Source organism: Herpailurus yagouaroundi, unplaced genomic scaffold, assembly GCF_014898765.1.
Source record: "Herpailurus yagouaroundi ecotype Mexico unplaced genomic scaffold, PumYag 192, whole genome shotgun sequence".
Classification (NCBI taxonomy): Eukaryota; Metazoa; Chordata; class Mammalia; order Carnivora; family Felidae; genus Herpailurus; species Herpailurus yagouaroundi.
In genome coordinates this window covers 6,502,429-6,521,063 of record NW_024412423.1, presented here as the reverse complement: position 1 = coordinate 6,521,063, position 18,635 = coordinate 6,502,429, and the positions used below count along the sequence as shown (strand labels likewise).

General features: G+C 37.1%; 1 long non-coding RNA gene across 3 annotated transcripts in view; it reads left to right on the top strand.

The window, feature by feature from the left end:
• Positions 1 to 18,635, top strand: part of LOC121010567 (uncharacterized) — a 191,944-nt gene that overhangs the window by 138,897 nt on the left and 34,412 nt on the right. For all 3 annotated transcript variants that reach the window (XR_005781235.1, XR_005781233.1, XR_005781234.1), the window contains one exon: positions 7,755 to 7,862. This is a non-coding gene — a long non-coding RNA (uncharacterized LOC121010567). The remainder of the gene's footprint in view (positions 1 to 7,754; positions 7,863 to 18,635) is intronic.

Below are 18,635 nucleotides of genomic sequence, written 5' to 3'. Positions count from 1 at the left end.
TGGTTAGAGCAGGTGTAGGATCTGGTTCCTGGGTTGCTCTGCACTATGGCCACCCCAAAAGGATAGCTGGAGCTGTAAGAGCCCCAAACCAGACATCTCCAGGATGCTTTGCACCAGAGCCACAATGGCAGAAAGTCTAAAGCTGAAGCAGGCAATTCCTGCAGTGTTCTTTACACAGGAATAGCTACAGCTGGAGCTGGCATGTGCTGGAAGTCCTGGCACACTCCATATGGGGGCCAGCCTAGAGGGCCAACTGGAACAGATGCCTGATGGGGTGTTGCATTCACCTTGGCAGGGTGACTGGAGTGGGTATGGACAAGGGTACTCCATGCCTGGACCATGCTGGCAAGATAACTGGAGGTAGAGCAGGCATAGGCTGGGGTACTCCATACAGTGGGTGTTGTGGTGAGACGGATGGCATTTGAGTGGGCACTGGCCACATGCTTCTCAGGTGTGTGCAGGCCACCTGTTAAGGTGGCTGGAGTTAGACTGGAAACAGGTTTGGGTTCTCCTCATGAAGGTCACACTATAGTTCCCTTGGTGGGCCAGCTGGAGCTAGTATGGGCTGGGAGCCCAGGGATCACTGTGGCTGCCCTAGAAGGCTGGCTAGAGCACCTAGACTGTTATGTCTGTGCTATCATGTTGGAGGGGGAACATAAACTACGGCACTTGGCAGTGCCTGTGATGCTGGGAGAAAGATCCAGTAATTCTCCCACATGTGGGGAAGTTCTAGGGTTAGTAAATGGATTCCCTTCACTTAAAGTGTAGCTGTCCTTCAAATCACTTTTTTTTTTCAAGGGCAAGAAATCTACACATGGGCCCCTCACTGATCTCCCTCTGTTCAGCATTTTGCAGCAACAGTGATGGGTTACTGTTTCTCTGTCACCCTGCCTTTCTATGTATCTTCCCTCTACTTTCTGTTGTACAGAAGCATTCAATCACCCCTTAGTTCTTCCTCAAGAGGCATTCCTCCATATGTAGTTGTAGGTTGTGTGGCTGCCATCTTGGACCTCTAAGGCCCATTTGAATTTTTAATACAATGTTGTTTTGTACCTTTTGTGTTGTGAGGGTTCAGAATTAGTACACATTTGCTTCTGTTTCCTGAATACATTCATAAAGATTTTACCTTTACCTTTCCTCTCAGTGAGGAAGCAATTATATGGGGTCTGGCATTTTGGAGCCTAAAGTATATGGTTGTAGTCAGATGTAACAGTTTACTGCACAATCATTTAATTATAGTAAGGACCTTAGGCTGGTTGACGGTTGGATTATCAGGCAAGGCATTTGTTACTGTGTTGACCAACTCATTAAAGAATCCCACATATTCTTCATTCTTATCAGTAGGGTTCCTCTGATTTAATCTTGTCTCTATCACTTTTTTCCTTTTTGGAACAGTCCCACTTACTTTTAACTATGAAATTTATCTTCGAATACTTTTCCCTGTGTATTTGTCTCTTTAGTAAGGTAGTATACTTTCCTCACAGATATTCAATTAAAAAACTCAGACCTGGTTTTATGGATTTAGCATACGGTTGCTAAATCCTGACCCTCCAGCTACTTTCTAAGCATCATATCCATGCCAAAGCAGTGTAGACATTGTCTTCTTACTTTTCACTTACTAATATTATGTTAAATTAATAAGTTAATATATTAACTTATTAATAAGTTAATATATTAACTAATAATATTATGTTTTAATCAAAGTTGACTTAAATTTTGATACAAATTTTGATATAATGTTAAAAGTGGGAGTAAACATAATGACTTTATTTTCCTCAAAATCCTAGGAAATGGATCTAGGTACTTAGTCAACATTAAGGCATGTTTTTAGGGTTTTTTTTTTTCCAAAATAATATTATCCAATCTATTTCCTCCTCTAAACAAGATTATTTCTTCCAGTGTACTTTCTCATGTTTTGTTGAGCCTAATTTATTCAACTGGTTAACATATGTGGTTTTTCCATAGAAGTTTTCTATTTTCATTACATTTGGATTGAAAGTATCCCATTCTGAAACATGTTTAAGCATTTTATCTGATGTGGTTAGAGGGATCTTTGACTTCTTATTTTTCATTTACAGCTTTATTCAGACCCTACCCCAGTGCTCTTTTTAAAATAAGTTTGTGAAGCTAGACTTCTTCATTTTCTCCTCAGTATTTTTTTTTTAAACTATCTAGCTGAAGCAAAACATGCAATTAGAGGGTTGAGGGCAATATAAAGTACGTCAGAGTATTTCCAGTATTGAGATGAAACTAAAGCACAACAAAACAAAATTCACTTTTTAATGGAATTGAACAGAACCTCGAATTGCTCTGAAAAATTTTAGGCCGATTCGAAATAGTTTGAATGATATTCTTTGAGTACTGGGGGTGACAAATGTGCAGTTCAATTAAACATGCCTCAGACTTTCTTTCTGTGGTCATTATCCCTCTATTTTACACATATTTATTGAATACACTTCATGAAACAAAGGTCTTTACTTATAGCTATGTACACTTATGTTGTATTCAACATCGCTGTACTGCAGCTTTGTCTGCTGTAAAATAGTAGCAACCCCATAGAACTAGTGAGAGAAGTTGATATACGGCATGTGAAAATGCTTACAACAGCTTCAGCACACGGTAAGTAAGATTTAGATAGTAGCAGCATCACTATCATCTCTGTGAAACAGCTGGACCGAAAGTTTAATCACCATCGAGAACATCCTTGTGTAATAAGGACGATGGTATTCCTAATGACGATGTAATTAATAGTGCCAACTGTCCTGTGTCTCCAACTTGGTATGTCTTCTGACATCCATAAACAGTGAGTAGTATGCAAATGCTTGCATGTACATATGCATGGATGCTGGGTTGTGTGTTCTGGGAAGACTTGGACTATTCCGCTGATGAACATAGCTCCGGGGAATGTCGTATTGAAGATAGTTTAGTGGCAAACCAAGCATTTCTAAAAGCCTTGGAAACAGCGGACTCATTGCACAAAGAAGACTTCCACATCAGATTAGCAGCTGGTCAGTTTAGAAAGTCAGGCCTGCAATTTAAATAATACGCAAAAAGAATTTTAAAATATATTTTCCTATTTCCTCCACTTTACGAATGGCTATTAGAAGCGACAAGTATATATGTGATTTCATCACCTCAAAGTTTGGTTTTTCATGTTTGATATATTGGAAATAACACGATCGTAGTATGAATCTTTCTAATCTATTTTTTAAACCCAAATATTGTAACATTTTCAAGACGTCTGCCTTGAAATGGGAGCTATAGAATGTTTGCTTCTAGTACTTTGTACTATAGACCATGTCTAATTCCATTTCTAACTACCAGTCTTATTTGGTACATCATTGATCCCTGCCACAGAAATTATAATGTGATCAGACTTGGAAACAGAATGACCCAGTTACTTCGAAGAGTAACACAAAGCCCCCACTTGTAGGAGTTTTCACATAATCACTTGATTTGCAGAAGCTAGATGATCAGTTACTGCTAGATTAATGACCCCCAAAATTATAGCACTATTTTTTCTGCTGTTGTCACCGACTGGTTCACTGTAGTTCCATCCAAATTAATTCTTTTTTTAATTTGATTTTTAAATTTTTTTGAGAGGCAGAGACAGAGGGACACAGAATGCAAAGCATGCTCCAGGCTCAGAGCTGTCAGCACAGAGCCTAACACGGGGCTCAAACTCACGGATGAGATCATGACTTGAGCTGAAGTCAGACTCAACCGACTGAGCCACCCAGGTGTCCCTAAATTTTAGTTTTGATTGAAGTGTAGTAGATATATATTGGCTTCCATGTACAACATAGTAAGTCTACAATTATATACATTATAAAATGTGTACCACAGTAAGTGTAGTTACTGTCACTATACAAAGTTATTAAAATATTTTTGAGTCTATTCCCTGTTTTGTACTTTTCATCCCCATGACTTATTTATTTTATAACTGGAAGTTTGTACCTCTTAATTCCCTTCCCCTACTTCATCTGTTTCCCCACAAACCTCCCCTTTGGCAAGTTTGTTCTGTGTATTTATGATCTCATTCATTTTTATTGTTCATAAAATAGCTGTGTTTCTCTTTCTGATTTCTTTCTCTTAGTAAAATGCCTTCTTGGTCCAACTCTGTTGTAAGTGGCAAGATAACCATTCTTTTCTTATGGCTCAATATTATTCCATTGTGTTTATATACCACATTTTCTTTATCCATTCACCTGTCAGTACACACTTAGGTTGCTTCAATATCTTGGCTGTTGTAAATAATGCTACAAAGAGCATAGGGTACACATATTGGAGTTTTTGTTTTCTTTGAGCAGGTACCTGCCAGTAGAATTCCTTGGTCACAAGGTATGTTTTTCACAGTGGCTACACCAATTTACATTCCTACCATCAGTACATGAGAGATTTATTACTCAGGTACCTGAGCAATACTCAGTATTACTCAGTAATACTCGGTATTTCTCATAAATACTCAATAAATACTGAGTTATTTACTTCTCTCTCCTCTCTTGCCCACCAACACTTGCTATGCCTGATCTTCCCTTAGCAAATCTGGCTGGTGTGAAATTTTACATATCTTTGCAGGTGTTTGTTGACCATCTGTATGTTGTCTTTAGAAAAAAGTCCATCCAGGTCCTTTGTATGCATTTTAGAATCAGATTCTATGTGTTTTTGTTTTGTTCTGGCATTGAGATGTGTCAATTCCTTATATATTTTGGATATTAACCCCTTATTGAATGTATCATTTGCAAATATCACATCCCATTCAGTAGGTTGTCTTTTTGTTTGGGTTATGGTTTCCTTCACTGTGCAAAAGATTTTTAGTGTGTGTCCTGATTGCTTATTTTTGCTTAGGTTTCTGTTGGTTGGGGAGTTATATCCAAAAAGATATGCAAAAGCCAGTGTTCAAGACTTAGCTGCCTACACTTTCCTTTAGGAGTTTCACAGTTTAGGGTCTTACATTTAGGTCTTTAGTATAATTTGAATTAATTTTTGTGTAGGGTGCAGGAAAGTGACCCAATTTCATTCTTTGGAATGTAGCTATTCCATTTTCCCAGCACCATTTATTGAAGTGACTATTTCTCATTGTATATTCTTGCCTCCTTTGTCATAGATTAATTTACCATATAAACATGGGTTTATTTCTGGGCTCTCTTTTCTGTTTCATTAATCTTTGTGTTTATTTTTGTGCCAATACCATACTGTTTTTATTAATGTAGCTTTGTAATAGAGTTTGAAATCTGGGATTGTGAGACTCTCCAGGGCTATTGTTCTTTCTCAAGATTGCTTTGGCTATTTGGCATCTGTTGTGGTTCAATACAAGTTGTAGAATTATTTGTTACAGTTCTGTGAAAAATGCTATTAGTATTTTGGTAGGGACAGCATTGAATATGTCAATTGCTTTTGATAGTATGGACATTGTAACATCATTCTTAAAATCCAGGCGCATGGTTTATCTTTCCATTTATTTGTGTTGTCTTCAATTTCTTTCATCAAAGTCTTACTGTTTTCAGAGTACCAGTTTTTTTTACCTCTTTGATTAAATTTATTCCCAGGTATTGACTTCTTTTTGATGCAATTTTAAATGTGGTTGGTTTTGTAAATTCTCTTTCTGCTACTTTGCTCTTAGTGTATACATACTAAAAAATTCTTCCCTCTAAATTTGTTAATATTTGCTTTATGTATTTAGGTGCTCCAATGTTGGATGCATAGATATTTACCGTTGTTATATCCTATTGTTGGATTGAACCTTTTATCATTATGTCATGCCCTCTTTGTCTCTTTTGACAGTCTTTATTTTGAAGTAGATTTTGTCTGGTATGAATATTGCTACCCCAACCTCCCCCCGCCCCACAACACTGGCATGAAATATGTTGTCCCATACCTTCACTTTCAGTCTGTATGTGTTTTTAGGTCTGAATTAAGTCCCTTATAGGCAGCATCATTGGTTTTGTTTTTTTAATATATTCAGTCATTGTATATCTTTTAGAGCATGTAATCCATGTACATTTAAAATAATTGTTGATATTTATGTATTTGTTGCCATTTTTACATGGGGATTTTTCTATTATTTTTATGGGTCTGCTCCCTTTTTTCTTCTCGTGTTGTTTTCCCTTGTGATATGATTTACACGATTGCTGTGTATCTACTGTAGGTGTTTGGTTTGTGCTTGCCATGAGTTTCATATAAAATCCTATGTATTTAGCAGTCTGTCTATATTAACTTGATGGTTGCTGAAGTTCAAATACATTCTAAAACACTGTACTTTCACTTCCTCATCCATGTTTTCTGTACATGTCATACTTTACCTCTTTGTGTATTGTTTGATTTGACTACTTTTGTAGATATAAGTGACTGATATACAATTACTCCATGTTTGCTTTACCCAGTGAAATTTACTTCTAGCTATGGCATTTTCTTCTCCACTCAACATCTCATAAACTTTTGTCTGGGAAACTGTTTCTCCTTCAATTCTGAATGAATTGAAGTTAGAGTGTTCTTGGTAGTAAGTTTTTTGTTTTTCTTTCAGCACTTTGAATATGCCATGCTATTCCCAGTGGCCTATAAAGTTTTAGCTGAAATGAATGTAACTGTTTCCTTTTCTCTTGCTGCTTTTAAGATTATGTCTTGACATTTTCAACATTGTAATTACTATGTGTTGTTGTGTGCCACTTAGGTTCATCTTGTTTTGGGCTCTTTGTGCTTCCTGGACGTCTGATTTTTCCCCAGGTGGGGAAGTATTCAGGTGTCCTTCCTTCACATGTGTCTTCTGCCCCTTTCCCTTCTAGGACCCTTAATATGTGAATTTTAATATGCTTGAATTTGTCCCTTAACCCATTTCTTTTATTTTTAATTTGGCTTTCTTTTTGTTCAGGGTAGTTGCTTTCTAGGACCCTGTCTTCCAGCTGTATTCTTCTGTGTCCTCTTATCTGCTGTTGATTCCTTGTAGTATATTGTATATTTCAGTTATGGTGTCTTTCAGATCTGATTCTTTTTCTATTTTCTCTTTGTTGAAGTTCTCATTCAGTCTTCTCTCACGTTTTAGTAGCTTTATGGCCATTACTTTGAACTCTTTATCAGGTAGATTGCTTTTATCTGTTTCTGTAAGCTCTTTTTCTGAAGTTTTGTTCTTTCATTTGCAACATATTCTTCTACTCCTCATTGGGTCTCTGTGTGTGGCCTTAGGTAGGTGTCTTGTGGTGCCTGGTTAGCAATCCCCTCGGGTCACCAGAACCAAATGCTCTAGATGTCCCCAGTGGCTGTGTGCATGCTGGTAGGCAGGCTCATCCTGGCTGTCAGCAGTGACTCACCAGACCACCCTGTGTGCACTGGCAGGCAAGACTTGCACCTGGTACAGCTGCCTGAGAGGCATGAATTTCACTACTGGGGCCATGTTGGTGGATAGGACTAGCTTCCCCATCCCTGGAGCAGGAATGATTCTCTAGGGGCTCTGGTGCTGGCCACGGAGTGAAGCATTGGGCTGGTCACCCCGAGAGGACAATAGTCCTGAGACATATGGGATGTGTGGTAAGTTGGCAGTTGTTTTGCAGGGGCCCCTGCCTGAATGGGGCAAAGAGTGCTAGCAAGGTAAATGGAGAATGTCAGAACAGGCCCTAGTAAGTTTCCAGGTAGCTACGCTGAAAAAGGGCAATGCAAATAGTACCTGCCAGCTCTTCCATCCTCAGGGTAAACTGCTGATACATGTCTCTCCGGCACACATTCTAAAATTAGTCAATAAATCTCTGTCTTGTGTAACTCAGGTGCGTTACAAACTGCTGCATTGGAGCTGAGTCTTGGACCGAATGATAAAGCACTGGCTCCTTATGAGCAGCTAGTCAGTGTTCTATACCCCTCTGATGTTCCTGGAGGTAAGCCCAGCTGATCTTGAAAGCCACACATCAGGTGGGGGGGGGGGGCAGGGGGAGAGGCTCATCTTCTTTGTGTGGATTCCCAGGTGTGAGGCTTGATCCCTCTTATTCCTCCACACCTGTGATCTCTCTCCTGTGTGTACATTCCTGCTCCAGGAGTGTGGTTCCCAACTCTGTCTCAGCCCATCCTGTGCTTCTCTCTGTGGTCTTTCCCTTATATCTGTAGCTGTGGAAGAGGTCAATTTCAGAATGAGTTGCAATACATGTAGTTGTTGCTTTGGTGTTTCCGTGGGAGGAGGTGAGGTCAGGATCCTCCTATTCGGCCATCTTTCTCCACTCTCTCCAACTAGATTAATTCTTAATGAAACACTGGACAGTTAACACTATCGCCAGATGGTCCAAGATCTCACCTTCCTATCCAAGGTTCCCCCTGCCTTTGCTTTTTCCTCCCTAGGAAATAAAATATTTCCTTCCAGTACTCTAACTAGGCTTGAGGAGCATGTGGCTAAAACTTTTTTTTTTTTTTTTAGCTTAGCAATATGAGGAGTTAGGATTTGAAAATAGCTGTATGAAGAAGAGTGGTATTCATGAATGAACTTACCAATTGATTGGTGAGCTAAACAGAATCTTTAAAACTGGAAACATTCTTAAGGTATACTCCTTTTGTAAATACATTTCAGTAGTACCAAAATGTGACACTATGGTCTAGTGGTGCCCACGCTGAAGACACTGTGCACTACAGAACTGAATGGCCCATGTTATGTACTTTGCTATCTTACACAGTCACACTGTTATTTGTTAAAGCATGGCCAGGAAAAATAAACACACACACACATAATTATATCATGAAGGAATCCCTGTCAGTAATGTACTCCCCACTATACAGTTTGAATATCCATTGTGACTTATTTGCAAACTGATAACCATATATTATGATTCCAAAGGATAATGAAGAGAATGGGGAAGATGGCCGAGTAGGAGAATGCTGAGCTCATGTCCTCCTAGGACCCAAGAAGGCTAAAACTACATGTAATAAACTCACTCCCAAATAACCCTTAAGTCTAAGGACTAGGGACATAAAGAGAAGGCCACATCAAAAGGATAGGAAGGGGAGACACATGATTAGGAACCAGAATGGGTATAGTGTGGCCAGTCCAAATATGGAAAGGATATCACAGGCAGGGACATCATCCCTGACAAGCAAGCTGGTCAAATCCCACATTGAGTACCCCCAGCCATGGGACCCTGCAGTAGGACTTTTGAAAATTAGAAAGGTTTGAGTCCAAGAGAACCAGAATGTTATAGTAAAATGATTCTTGGCTCATAAAGAACGAGTGTGCTATGTCACTTAGTCTGTGACCCAGCACCAAAGAAAAGGTTTGAAAGATCATGGAGATTTGTTATGTGCTGGAGGGAGAGGGATCTTTTCTCTCTCCAATTGCTCTTGCCCTCCAGCCTAGGTGGTTGGACACTTGTAGGAACTAATTGTGACACTCTTCATTTATTTTGCTAACAGGCATGCCCTGCCCTAGTACTCCCCCCTGAACCTGCCCCACCTAACACACCTGCCAGGCAGACATAGTTGAGTCCTGAAACCCCCCAGTTATTGCTGCCTTTCTCAAGCAACTTCTGCTTTGAGAAAGTGTGTGTGGGGGGGGGGGGTGGGGGGGGGGAGGATATTCCGATCAACACACCTAAAGTCTTTGCACCGAGTCACTGCAAACAGCCAGGCTGAGGTCTTTCCTCAGCCACAAGTGCTCCCAAAGCCCCTGTAGCCAGGCCTATCAGGCACTTAACTGGGGGGCAAGCCCTGCTGGCCAGTGCACTTGCAAACAGTCACAGCCCAGCCATAATAGGAGGGTGCATACACCTCACAGGGGGGGATGCCCCTAGAACACCCGATTCTGATAACCATGGGGGATTGCACTGCTGGGCACTACATTATACTTCCACCTAACGTCAATACTTCCAAGACTAGGAGACTTAGTACACAGGAACAAGAACAAGACAAAACTCTGGTTATTTCTGTTTCTTTTGGTTCTTTCCTAATCTATCTGTTAAAAGGCTTAAAAATGGTCATGTACATACTCACGAGACTTGAGAGAAGACTGGATGAACAGTCGACTAGAGGATGCAGAAGAACGGATCAGCAATCTGAAAGAATAGTGGAGAGTAACCAGAGTGAACAGCAAGAAGAAAAAAAAAGGATAGGTTAAAAGACCTCTGTACCCAACATCAAGCATCCTAACGTTTGTTAGCGCTATATAGGGGTTCCCAGAAGAAGAGAGAGAGAAAGGAGCATAAAGCTTATTTGAATAAATAATGGCTGAAAAATCTCCCTAATCTGGGCAAATGAACAGACATCCAGGAAGCAGATCCAAACAATACGAAGCTAAATAATTCTGTAATTATAACAGCAAAAATTAAAGAGAGACTGTTACAAGTAGCAAGAGAAAAGGAAAGAATTACATAGAAGGAAAATCCTTAAGACTATCAGCAGGATTTTCAGGAGAAACATTGAATATATCATGCCTCTCCTTTCTGGCTTGCAAATAGCTAAGGGGGAGAAAATCCCTACAACCCAGAATACCCTATGGCTCAAGGTTATCATTCAAGATTAAAGGAGAAATAAAGAGTGTCCCAGACAAACAAAAGTTAAAGGAGTCAATTACCACTAAATTGATGTTACAAAAAATATTAAAGGGGATCTTTTAAGCGGAAAAGAAAAAGCCATAATTAGAAGAAAAATTATGAAAGGAAAAAAATTCACTTGTAAAAGCATACACACAGTAAAGGTAGTAGATCAATCATTTTTAAAGCTACTATGAAGTTTAAAAGACGACAGTAGTAAAATCAATTACATCTATAAAAATTAGTCAAGGGATACACAATTTAAAAGATGTAAAAAATAACATCACATCATAAAACATTGATTTGCAAATAAAAATGTGCTTTTAAAATGTGTTCTTACTTAAGCTACCATCCACTTAATAAACACTACTATATACATAGGATGTTACATATGAACGTCATGGATACCACAAACCAAAAATCTAAAATAGATACACAAAAAATAAAGGAATCTAAACATGATGCCAAAGAGACTATCTCAAGGGAAGTAGATCAGTAGAAGAAGAAAGGAAAAGAGAACTACGAAAACAGTCGATCAACAAAATGGGAATAAGTAATACCTATCAATAATTATTTTAAATGTAAGTGGACTATGTGCTCCAATGAAAAGACATAAGATTAATGAATGGATGAAAGAACAAGGCTCATCTATGTGCTGTCTACAAGAGATTTGCTACAGACCTAAAGACATACAGACTAAAAGTAAAGTAATGGAAGAAGTATGCCATGCAAATGGAAGGAAAACAAAACAAAAGATTGGCTAGCATTACTTATATCAGACTAGATTTTAAATAGACTCTAATAGGACATAAAGAAGGGCATTCCATAATGATAAAGTTATCGATGCAACCAGAACATACAATGGTAAATACCTGTGAACCCACTATAATAGCTTCTAAATATATAAATCACATATTAACAGTCATAAAGGGAAACATTGCAATAATACAACAATAGTAAAGGACTTTAACACCTCACATCAATGCATAGACCATCGAGAAAGAAAATCAATAAGGAAAAAAAAAGTAGCTTTGAGCCACGCATTAGGACAGATGTACTTTAACACCTATATACCGAATGTTCCATCCCAAAACAGCAAACCACAGGAAACATTTCCCTGTGATGTAGACACAATCCAGGCCACAAAAGAAGTCTCAGCAAACTTCAGAAGTTTGAAATCATATCTGCATAATTTCAAACTATAATAGTATGAAACTAGAAATCAATTTTAAGGAAAAAAAAAAGATACTAATACATGGAAGCTAAACAACATGCATCAAGAAAAGGATCAAAGAGGAACTTAATACCTGAACACAAATGAAAATGGAAACATCAGTTCCAACCCTTTGACATTATCAGAGTTCTAAGAGGGAAGCTTATGGGGATTTGGGCTTGCCTCAGGAAATAAGAAAATTTTCAAATACACAATCTAACATTACACCTAAAAGAATTGGAAAAAAGAAGAACAAATAATATCCAAAGTTAGTAGAATAAAGGAAATAAGAAATATCCTAGTAGAAATAAAGCCTATAGAAATTTCAGAAGATCAATGAAACTAATAGCTGAGACTTTAAAATACTTACACAACTAATAAAATATTGCAAAATGTTTACAAAATTGATTAGGAAAAAAAGAGAAAAGATTAAAATAATATCAGAAATGATGAAGCCCTTACTCTTAGGAGCAGGAAACATAACAGGCTTTTCTAACACAGAAAAGAAGACAGAGACTTAGTCAAAGTGCTAATACTGTGGCATTCATGGTGCATGAAACAAGATAAGGTTACAGCCAGAGATCTAATTGAAAGAGAGATAAGTAATATGCCTGATGGAGAGTTAAAGCCATAATTGTAAGGATACTCACTGGGTTTGAGAAGAGAATGGAAGTCTTAAGGGAGGCCCTTATGGCATAGGTAAAAAATTTTAAAAATTCAGAAGTGAAAAATAAAGTGAGATTTGAAACAGACTGAATGCAGTGTACATAAGTATGGTTAAAACAGAGGAATGCATAAATGAAACAGAAGATTACATAGGTGAATAAAAGAGACAAAGAAGAATTATGGAACACAAAAATAGCCTTCGGGAACTCAATGACTTCACCAAACATAATAACATTTGTATTATAGGAGTCCCAGAAGAAGAAGAAGAGAGAGAAGGGGGCAGAAAATTTATTTGAAGAAATCAAAGTTAAAAGCTTTCCTAATCTAGAGAAGGAAACAGACACAAATCCAGGGGAAACAGAGAACTCCCATCAAAATCAACAAAAGCAGGACAACACCAAGACTTATTGTAACTAGATTTGCAAAATGTAGTGAGAAAGAAAAAAATCTTAAAAGCAGTCTTTAACTTAAAAGGGAAGAACAATAAGGCTAGCTATAGATCCCTCCACAGAAACTTGGCAAGTCAGAAGGTAGTGGCATGATAAATTCAACATGCTGAATGGTACAAAATCTGCAGCCAAGAATACACTATCCAGCAAGGCTAGTAATCAGAAAAGAAGTAGAGATTAAGAGTTTCCCAAACAAAAACTAAAGGAGTACATGACCACTAAACCAACCCTGCAAGAAATAATATTAAAAGGAACTCTTCGAATGAAAAGGAAAGACCAAAGGGACAAAGACAAGAAAGGATCAGGGGAAATCTCCAGAAATTGTGACAAAACAAGTAACGCAATGGCACTTTTGTTACACACATACATACACACACACACACACACACACACACACACACACACATAATTACTCAGAATGTAAGTGGACTAAACCCTCTCATGAAGACTTAGGATGTCAGAATCGATTAAAAAAAAAAAAAAACTCAAACAAAACAAAAACCCAAAGACCTATTGATATGCTGCCTTTAAGAGAATGATTTTAGACTTCAGGGCACTTTCAGATAGAAAGATTTATCCTGCAAACGGAAATCAAAACAAAGCCAGAGTCATAATACTTATATCAGATAAAATAGATTCTATTCTACTCTATTTGAGAGAGAAAAAGAACACAAGCTATAGAGGGAGAGAAAGGGAGGGACAGAGGGAGAAAGAAAGAAAGAATCTTAAGCAGGCTCTATACCCAGCACAGAGCCCGACACAGGGCTTGATCTCATGGACCTGAGATCATGTCCTGGGTCAAAACCAATAGTCATACAATCAACTGAGCTACCCAGGGGCCACAGACAACCTAGATTTTAAACCAAAATCTGTAACAAGAGATGACGATAGACAATATATAATAATAAAGGGAACCATCCAACAAGAAGTTCTAACAGTTGTAAATATTTATGAATCCAACATGTGGGCAGCCAAATATATAAAACAATAACAAACACAAAGAAACTTATTGATAATAATATTCTAGGGGAATTTAACATAGATGATGTGTCCATTAATGTAAGCACTAAGCAGAAAATCAACAAGGAAACAATAGTTTTGAATGACTTCCTGGACCAGATGGACATGACAGACATATTCAGAACTTTCATCATGAAGCAGAATACACATTCTTTTAAAATGTACATGGGACATTCTCCAGAATCGATCACATACTAGGTCACAAATCATCAAAACGTTCAAAAAGATTGAAATCATACCATGCATGAGATCAAAATGCTATGAAACTGAAGCCAACCACAAGAAGAAATCTGGAAGGACTATAAATACATGGCGGTCAAACAGTGTACTACTAAACAATGAATGGGTCAACCAGGAAATCAAAAAAGAAGTAAAAATATATATGGAAGCAAATGAAAACACCACAGTCCCAAACCTTTGTGTTGCAGCAAAAGTAGTTTTAAGAGGAAAGTATATAGCAATACAGAACTACCTCAAGAAGTAAAAAAAACAAAAAAAAAACAAACAAAAAAAAAAAACCTCTAACAACCTGTCCTAAACACCTAAAGGAACTATAAAAGAAACAACAAATGAAGCCTAAAGCCAGCAAGAAGGGAAATAATAAAGATTAGAGCAAAAATAAATGATAGAGAAACTAAAAAAACAATAGAACAAATCAATGAAACCAGGAGCTGTTTCTTGGAAAAAACTAATAAAACTGATAACCTCCTAGGCAGAATTTGAAAAAGAAAAGATAAAGGACTCAAATAGATAAAAACACGAAGGAGAGATGAGAAATAACCAACACCACAAAAATATAAACAATTCTAAAAGAATGTTATGAAAAACTATATGACAACAAATTGGACAACCTGGGAGAAATGGATAAATATCCAGAAACATAAATGATCACAACTGAAGCAGTAAGAGAAAATTTGAACATATTGATAACCAGCAAAGAAATTGAATAAATAATCAGAACTTTCTCAACAAACCAAAGTGCAGGGCCGGATGGCTTCAATGATGAATTCTACCAAACACTTAAATCAGTTAATACTTACTCTTCTTGAATTATTCCAAAAAAATAGAAATGGAAGGAAATGTTCCAAACACATTCTATGAGGCCTGAATTACCATGATATGAAAACCAGACAAAAACTCCACTAAAAAGGAGAATTACAGGTCAATATCCCTCATGAAAATGGATGCAGATATCCTCAAAAAGATAGTACCAAACCGAATGCAACAGTACATTAAAAGAATCATTCACCATGATCCAGTGAGATTTATTCCTGGGCTGGAATAAATCCAAGCGCGTTTCATTATTACCAAATCAATCATTGTGATACACCACATGAATAAAAGAAATGATAGAAACCATATGATCCTGTCAAAATACAGCATCCTTTCTTGATACAAAAAAGAAAAATCCTCAACATCATAAAAGCCATATACAAAAAACCCACAGCAAATATCATCATAAATGGGGCAACCCTGAGAGGTTCTCCTGTATGGTCAGGAACAAGACAAGGATGTCCATTTTCACTGTTTTTATTTAACTTTGTATTGGAAGTCCTAGCCATAGCCATCAGACAATACAAAGTAATAAAAGGAATCTAAACTGGCAAGGAAGAAGTGAAACTTTGAGTATTTGTAAATGACGTGATACCCTATATGGAAAACCAAAAGACATCACCAGAAAAATTTATACAACTGATACATGAATTCAGTAAAATCACAGAATGCCAAATCAACCTACAGAACTCTTTTGCATTTCTATACACAAATAATGGAGCAGCAGACAGAAAAATAAAGGAATTGATCCTGTTAACAGTTGCACCAAAAATCTTAAGATACCCAGGAATAAACCTAATCAAAGAAGTAAATGTCTATACTTTTTAAAATGCTGATAAAAGAAATTGAAGACAACACAAAGAAATGGAAAATATTCCATGGTCACAAATTGGAAGAACAAATATTGTTAAAATGTTTAAAATACCCAAAGCAGTCTACACAGTTAGTGCAATTCCTGTCAAAAACCACTAGCATTTTGTACAGAGACCATACAATCCTAAAATTTGTATGGAATCACAAAAGACCACAAATAACCAAAGCAATCTTGGAGAAGAAAAGCAAAGCTGGAGGCATCATAATTCCAGACATCAAGTTACGTTACAAAGCTGTAGTCATCAAGACAGTATGGTACTGGCACAAAAACAGACAGAGTTCCACAGAAACTGTCATCTCAGGAACCATAATTGTAGTAACAAGCTCTCACTAATAATCTGAATTGGCTTTGAAATAAATATACTAGCCATTATCCCCGTTCTTATAAAAAAATTAACAAGCCATAGAAGTATCCACAAAATACTTCTCAACACAAGCAACCACATCCATACTCCTAGTGATAGGAATTATCGTTAACCTATATTCAGGACAATGAAGGATATCAAAAAAGTCTCAACCCCATAGCATCGATTATAATAACCGCTGCTTTAGCAATAAAACTGGGCTTGGCCCCATTTCACTTCTGAATTCCTGAAGTTGAACAAGGAATCTCCCTATCCTCAGGCCTAATTGTATTAACATGACAAAAAATCGCATCATCATCAGTCCTCTACCAAATTTTGCCCACCATCAATCCCAATATACTCCTAACAATAGCTATCATGTCAGTCAATCAGGGGGATGAAGGGGACTCAACCCAACATAACTGTGAAAAATCCTAGGTTATATAACAGCAACATTAGCCACCTGCATACTACTCATACACAGCTCTGCTACAACAACATTATCCCTATCACAAACATGGAGTAAAACACCCCTAATCACCTCACTCATCCTGATACTAACACTATCTCTAGGGGGGCGCCTTCCAGCACTCTCAGGATTCATCCCCAAACGAATAATCATCCAAAAATTAACAAAAAAAAAATGGGATAAAAATGATGTGGATGGAGCTACAGAGTTATTACGCTAAGTGAAATAAGTCAAAGAAAGATAAATACTCCATGATTCCATGCATATGTGGAATTTAAAAATAGAACAAGTGTACATAGGGTTGGTAAAAGAAGAGAAAGGAAGACCAGTAAACAGATTCTTAACTCTAGGGAACAAACTCATGGTTACCAGAAGGGAGGTGGGCAGGGAGGATGGGTGAAACAGGTGATGGTTAGTAAGGAGGGTACTTGTGATGAGAACCAGGTGTTGTATATAAGTGATAAATCACTAAATTCTATACCTGAAACTAATATTACACCGAATGTTAACTAAGTGGAATTTAAATTAAAACTTGGGTAGGAAAACAAAATAAACTTAGGAATGAAAGAGAAGTTAATCAAAAGGATTACAAGAGTACCATGAAAAAAAAAATGCAAACAATTTAGACACGTGAGAAGAAATGCATCAATTTATAGAAAACTAGAATGCTCCAAAAGAGAATCAGGAAGAAATAGAAAATCTTAAAAATTTGATTGCTAGTAATAAAATTGACCTGGTAATGAAAACATTTCCAACAAACAAATGTCTAGAATCAAATGGCTTCACAGGTGACTTACCAAATATTTAATGAAGAGTTAATACCTATACTTCTCAGGCTCAAAGTAATGCTTATAGATTCATCCTGTAAGGCTAGCATGACCCTGATACCAAAACTAGACAACTCTACCACAAAAATATCACAGGCTAATCTCCTTGATGATTAAGATGCAAAAATCCTCAACACAGTATCAGCAAGTCAAGTTTAACAATACATTAAAAGGATCGTTTACCACAATCACATGGGATTTATTCCAAGGTTGCAAGAATGGTTCATTATTTGCAAATCAATGTGTACACCACATTAACAAAATGCATAATAAATGTAATATGAACTTGTCAAAAGAAAAAAAGCATTTGGCAAAATTCACTGTCTATTCATGATAAAAACTTTCCATAGAGTGGCTTTAGAGGGAACATCCCTTAACATAATAAAGACCATATATGACAAACCCACAGGGGACATCATACTCAATGGTGAAATGCTAAAGATTTCTCCTCCAAGATCAGGAACAAAACAAAGATGTCCACTTTCACCACTTTTATTCATTTAAGGACTGGAAGTCCTAGACACAGCAATCAGACAAGAAAAAAAAAAATGTTTTCACAGTGGTAAGGAACAAGTGAAATTATCACTATCTGCAGATGATAATATATATAGAAAATAAACAGACCTGCCAAAAAACTATTAGGACAAATTAACTAATTCAGAAAAGCTATGCAAATCAGTATACAGAAAACAATCCCATTTATAGTTGTGTCAAAAGGAATAAAATACCTAAGAATAAATTTGACCAAAGAACTGTACTCTGAAATCTATAAAATGCTGATGAAAGGGATTGAAGATGACACAAATAAATGGAAAGATACTCATGCTCAAGGAATGGAAGAATTAATAATGTTAAGCTGTCCAGGCTACCCAAAGCAATCTGAGAGGAACAAAGCTGGAGGTGTCACAATCCCAGACTTGGAACTATAATAGTAGGCTCTAGGTATCAAAATAGGATGGTACTGGAACAAAAATACACATAGATCATTGGAAAATAGCCCCAAAATAATCTCACATCTCTGGTCATTTTATCCAGGGCACAGGGGACAAAGGTAGAAAATAAGGAAAAGACATTATCTTCAATAAATGGTACCCAGAAAACTGGACCATTTTCTTAATCATACTCAAAATGGCTCAAAGTCCTAAATGTTACATGTGAACACATAAAACACCTAAAAGAAAATATAAGTAGTAAACTTCTACATCTTTTTCACAGTACTTCTCTGGAT